We start from the raw sequence: 6,255 nt of genomic DNA on the forward strand, positions 1-6,255 counted from the left end.
TGAACATCGACTTCTCAAACTTCCACTGATGCCCCACCTCCCCCTCGTACCCCATCCGTTATTTATTTATATACACACATTCTTTATCTCTCTCTCCTTTTTCTTCCTCAGTCCCTCTCACTATACCCCTTGCCCATCCTCTGGGTTCTCCCCCTTCCCCCTTTTCTTTCTCCCTGGGCCTCCTGTCCCATGATACCCTCATATTCCTTTTGCCAATCACCTGTCCAGCTCTTGGCTCCATCCCTCCCCCTCCTGCCTTCTCCTATCATTTCGGATCTCCCCCTCCCCCTCCCACTTTCAAATCTCTTACTAGCTCTTCTTTCAGTTAGTCCTGACGAAGGGTCTTGGCCCAAAACGTCGACTGTACCTCTTCCTAGAGATGCTGCCTAGCCTGCTGCGTTCACCAGCAACTTTTATGTGTGTTACATAATACACTAATCTTGCTTAAAATGTTGAAAAGAATGTTTCATCTTTAACTTTATGACTTTTGGAGATCAGTTGATCTTCTACTCACTTAACTATTCACAGTAACAAAAATTTTGACCGGGGTGCCCAAACTTTTGCATGCCACTGTACATCTGTTGGGCCTTCCAACTTAATAATATTATGGGAGCTCAGTTGTAAGAAGGGGTGTCTGTAGTCTGGCATTGTTAATCCTAGAACAGCCTATGCTTGGAACACCAAAGAAGACTGCAGAACACTGAAAACAGGTTTCTAATTGAATTTTTATTAATTTGTACCGAAAATTTGAAATATATGTATTCTATAGATCATCATTTTAATGTGATTCTAACAGACAGACAATCAAGAAACCTATGCCATTTATTTTTTTGTGTCACCAGATAATGTTGCCGTACACAGACTTTATTTCAATACAAAGGAGTCCTCATGAAGCGTCTTCAGATCTTCAGAAAAAAGTTGTACGTTCTTTCCATTGTTTATTTCATTTCTTGGATTTACTGAGAACTACTGCGAAATTGATAATACAGATGGTAATTATGATGAGGCCAATCACCAAGGCGGCTATGTTTAAGTATTTTGCAATTTTGGATGATTTCTGTGCTTCGGTTGTATCTCCCGCCTTAGCAGCATTTTCACACTGAAAAATAAAGAGCACCTTGATAAGAAACATTGTTCTGGTTTACTGAAACTTTCAGATAATCACAATACAGTCAGATTTCAAGATAAAGATATATTAGATCCCACTGGAGGAACTCAGCAGGACAGGCAGCATCTATGGAAAAGAGTAAACAGTCGACTTTTTGGGCTGAGACCCTTCATCAGGTCTAGGGTGTCTGAAGAAGTTTAAATCTTCCCAGTCCTGATGAAGGGTCTCAGCCCAAAATTTTGGCTGTTTACTCTTTTCCATAGACGCTGCCTGGCTTGCTGAGTTCCTCCATCCTTTTGTGTGTGTTTCTCAGATTTCCAGCATCCGCAGACTTTTCCTTGCTTGTGATACATTAGATCCTGATGCTTCTGTGATCCAAAGATCCTTTGGAAGTTAAGACCAATGTACAAAACTTATTGCTTATGGCTGTTTGATTGAATGTTACAAGAGAAGGACTTAAACCAGAAGCACTGCGTTCACAGAGCCCACAACATTATCAAGGGCCCTCCCATCCATCCCACAATCCCTTTGGCCTCCTACTGTCAGGCAGAATGTACCACAGTGTAAGAACAAGGACAGTAAAGCTGAGTAACAGCTTCTTCCCTCTGAACACCCTGCTACCACCCAGTACACATTATTTATGACAGAGCCAGTAGCAGTACACTGCTGTATATTTAACTATATGTCATATATGCACTTTATCTGCTAATATTATTGCGTTGGGGTGGAGATACTGTATGTCTCTACCAAAGGAAGCATAATGATTCCTTCCCTCCGCCAGCCTACAGTTCACCCTCGGGCAAGGTGTAGCGCCTGCTTAGTCCCCCCAGTCAGGGTCAGGTGAAGCCATGGGAGGAGGTGGTGGATGGTCGTATGAGCAGCTGGTGCATATCACAAGTCCTGGTTATCCGACCACTGATGCCAGGCAGACAATGTCTGAAGATTATTGATAGAGGCTGGGGTAACCTGTCTTGTAAAGACACTGCCCAGAAAAAGGCAATGGCAAACCACTTCCATAGAAAAATTTGTCAAGAACAATTCATGGTCATGGGAAGACCGTGAACGCTCACATTATATGACATGGATCATAATGAACAAACAATTACTGTGCTAATATTATTTTATGTTCTGCATGTGATATGTAGACTGTGCTTTGTACTTTTGTTGCAGAGGAACATTTAGCTGCAAACATGTGTACAGTTGAATGACAATAAACTTGAACCTGAAGAAGGGATGAACAACAAAAGAGCTGAGAGAACAAAGATAAGACAAGCAGGAAAAATAATGTCTTTCTCATACTCAATCAAGGTAACAACATTCCAATGATAATATTAACCTGCTACTGTAAACTAAGAAATAAAGACAACAAAATTCCAGTGATAATAATCAACCTATAAAATATCAAGATGCAACTGGCGTGTCACCTACTACAGAAATTAAAGAAACTTCTGGAAAAATATATCTAGGGTGTCTAAGAATTTTGCACAGTATTATAGATGATTATACAACAATACAACAAACTCTAGGAAAGTTAACCTGTAAGGAAAGTACACAATACACCCTAATTTCAACAGATATTTAGAAAAAAAGAATGATATAATCTTGTACATTATTGAGCAAAATGTAACACACAGCTGCTCGTGGCAACAAATTCCATAGATTTGCCACCCTCCAACTAAAGTAATTTCTCCATATCTCTGTTCTAAATGGACGTCCTTCAATCCTGAAGTCGTGCCCTCTTGTCCTAGACTCCCCTACCATGGGAAATAACTTTGCCATGTCTAATCTGTTCAGACCTTTTAGCATTTGGAATTCCCCTCATTCTTCTGAACTCCAGGGAATACAGCCCAAGAGCTGCCGGATGTTCCTCATACGATAACACTTTCATTCCTGGAATCATTCTCGTGAATCTTCCCTGAACCCTCTCCAATGTCAGTGTATCTTTTCTGAAATAAGGAGCCCAAAACTGCACACAATACTCCAAGTGTGGTCCTTATAGAGCCTCAACATCACATCCCTATTCTTATATTCTATACCTCTAGAAATGAATGCCAACATTGCAATCGCCTTCTTCACAACCAACTTAACCTGGAGGTTAACCTTTAGGCTATCCTGCACAAGGACTCCCAAGTCCCTTTGCATCTCTGCATTTTGAATTCTCTCCCCATCTAAATAATAGTCTGCCCATTTATTTCTTCTGACCATACATTTTCCAATATTGTATTTCATTTGCCACTTTCTTGCTCATTCCACTAAACTATTGAAGTCTCCCTGCAGCCTCTCTATTTCCTCAATACTACCCGCTCCTCCACCTATCCTTGGATCATCGGCAAATTTAGTCACGAATCCATTAATCCCATAGTCCAAATCATTGACATATATCATAAAAGGCAGCGGTCCCAACACCAACCCCTGTGGAACTCCACTGGTAACCGGCAGGCAGCCAGAATAGAATCCTTTTATTCCCAATCTCTGCTTTCTGCCGATCAGCCAATTCTCCACCCATGCTAGTAACTTCCCTGTAATTCCATGGGTTCTTATCTTGCTGAGCAGCCTCATGTGCGGCACCTTGTTCAAGGCTTTCTGAAAATCCAAGTACGACACATTACTGCATCTCTTTTGTCTACCATGCTTGTAATTTCCTCAAAAAACTGCAGTAGGTTAGTCAGGCAGGATTTTCCTCTCAGGAAACCATGCTGGCTTTGGTCTACCTTGTCATGTGCCTCCAGGTACTCTGTAATCTCATCCCTAACAATCAATTCCAACAAGTTCCCAACCATTGATATCAGGTTAACAGGTCTATAGTTTCCTTTCTGCTGCCTCCCACCCTTCTTAAATAGCGGAGTAACATTTACAATTCTCCAGTCATCCGGTACAATGCCAGAATCTATCGATTCTTGAAAGATCATCGTTAACGCCTCCGCAATCTCTCCAGCTACTTCCTTCAGAACCTAAGGGCGCATTCCATCATGTCCAGGAGATTTATCCACCCTCAGACCATTAAGCTTCCTGAGCACCTTCTCAGTCGTAATTTTCACTGCACATACTTCATTTCCCTGACACTCTTGAATGTCCGGTATGCTGCACATGTTTTCCACTGTGAAGACTGATGCAAAATACGCATTCAGTTCCTCTGCCATCTCTGCACCTGTCGTTACAATATTTCCAGTGTCATTTTATATTGGTCCTATATCTACCCTCAACTCTCATTTACCCTTTATATACTTAAAAAAGCTTTGAGTATCTTCTTTGACATTAGTCACCATCTTCCTCTTATAATTCATCTTTTCCTTCTTAGTTTCCTTCTGCAAGTTTTTAAAAGCTTCCCAATCCTCAATCTTCCCACTAGCTTTGGCTTTCTTTTATGCCCTCTCTTTTGCTTTTACTTTGGCTCTGACTTCACGGTAGTGTCCTTTTTCCATTTGAAAATTTCTTCTTATTTGGAATATATCTGTCTTGCACTTCCCTCATTTTTTGCAGAAACTCCAGCCATTGCTGCTCCCTTTCCAGTCAACTTTGGCCAGTTCCCCTCTCATACCATTGTAATTTCCTTTATTCCACTGAAATACCGACACATTGGAATTTAGTTTCTCCTTCTCAAATTTCAAAGTGAACTCGATCATATTGTGATCACTGTTTCATAAGTGTTTCTTAAACTTAAGCTCTCTTATCACCTCTGGATCATTGCACAACAGCCAATCCCCTAGTGGGCTCAACAACAAGCTGTTCTCAAAAGCTATCCCTTCGACATTCTACAGATTCTCTCCGTTGAGGTTCAGTGCTGGCCTGATTTTCCCAATCCACTTTCATGTTAAGATTCCCATCAGAGATGGCCACTGCATCATACTTGCCAATCTGTAGCTGTTAAGTTATTTATCACCAATAACTTAGCAAATAATTAAATATATTCCAGAAGCTTGACCTTAGCATGAAGTGTATTTACGACATAAGAGAAAGAGTAAACAGTATAAAGCTACTGGCGCTTCATACGTGATGAGAGCTGGGTAGTGGCAGAGAGCTCTTATTCTGTTTCAAAAATAGAGTCTGAAATAATCAGTGAATGCTGGAGTCACCCAAGTCAAAGAGCACCTGTGAACTGAGAAACAGAATTAATAGTTCAGGTTCAAAATCTCTATCATATTTAGATTAATGTTCCCCTTAGCGTTACAAAGTGCATTGCTCCTCTGACTTCTGTTGATGTAGATATCAACACCCTTCATCTGGACCATCGGCGTGAAACGTCGATGGTTTATTCCCCTCCATAGGTGCTGCCTGACCTGATGAGCTCCTCCAGCATTTTGTCTGTGTTGCTCTGGATTTCCAGCATCTGCAGAATCGTTACCTGTAACAAGATTTAGTGCACAAATGTACAAAGATTGTCCCATGGTTTCTGGGAGCAGAAATGAGATTAAATAAAAGTCTCAAATACAGCAGACATTGCACCTCCTGGAAAATATCCAACGCTGGGAACAATGAATGGTCTGCTATTACCTGTTAAAATACTTTTACGTTTATTCTGTGAGATGGAATTTAGGACATTCAGACAAAAGAAAAATGCAAGAAAAGCACAGGGAAAGCTGAAGATAAAGTTGAAATATTGTCATTTTATTTACATTTAAAGTGAAAATGCCAAGAACTGAACTCATTATCCATTTCACAAAAGAAGTCAAAGATCACATCACCAACCTTGAAAGAATAAATAGTTGCCAGGACACCTAATGGTAAACAGCAGCAGACGAGACTGAATATTGACCAGTTTTTGTAAGATTGGATATTCGCAGAATCATGGTTGCGACTTTGCATCTTAGACACAATTCCCTTGGCCTTAGGACAGTTCTGGTGCTCCCTGTGATGTGGAGAAGTTGGTGAAATGTTCTGTGTGACCCAGTTTTTATATGAACTCCTTACTTCCACATTGACCCAAATGTGATTGGTACATATTACTGACAAATATTGCATTGATTTTGGCAAGCCATCAGATTATATCTATTAACCCACTGATTGCTGTTTCCGCCCTGGGGACAATGATCACTTAAGTTGAGTCATGAGAGGCTCCAGTTTCACAACACAGCCAGGTGCTTTGAGCTAAAGTTTGAAAATTGTTGCCACTGCACCTCATGAGGGGTCCCTAATTGAAAAACCTCCCA

The 6,255-nt window shown here is 40.8% G+C and overlaps 1 long non-coding RNA gene across 1 annotated transcript; it reads right to left on the reverse strand.

Moving 5' to 3' along the window:
• Window positions 1-706: 706 nt before the first annotated feature.
• LOC140185547 (uncharacterized) lies at window positions 707-6,049 on the reverse strand. Its single transcript, XR_011882649.1, has 2 exons — window positions 5,795-6,049; window positions 707-1,099 (listed from the first exon to the last, which is right to left on the reverse strand). It is a non-coding gene; the product is annotated as an uncharacterized lncRNA (long non-coding RNA).
• Window positions 6,050-6,255: the final 206 nt, after the last annotated feature.

This window comes from Mobula birostris, chromosome 20, assembly GCF_030028105.1.
Source record: "Mobula birostris isolate sMobBir1 chromosome 20, sMobBir1.hap1, whole genome shotgun sequence".
NCBI classification, from domain to species: Eukaryota; Metazoa; Chordata; class Chondrichthyes; order Myliobatiformes; family Myliobatidae; genus Mobula; species Mobula birostris.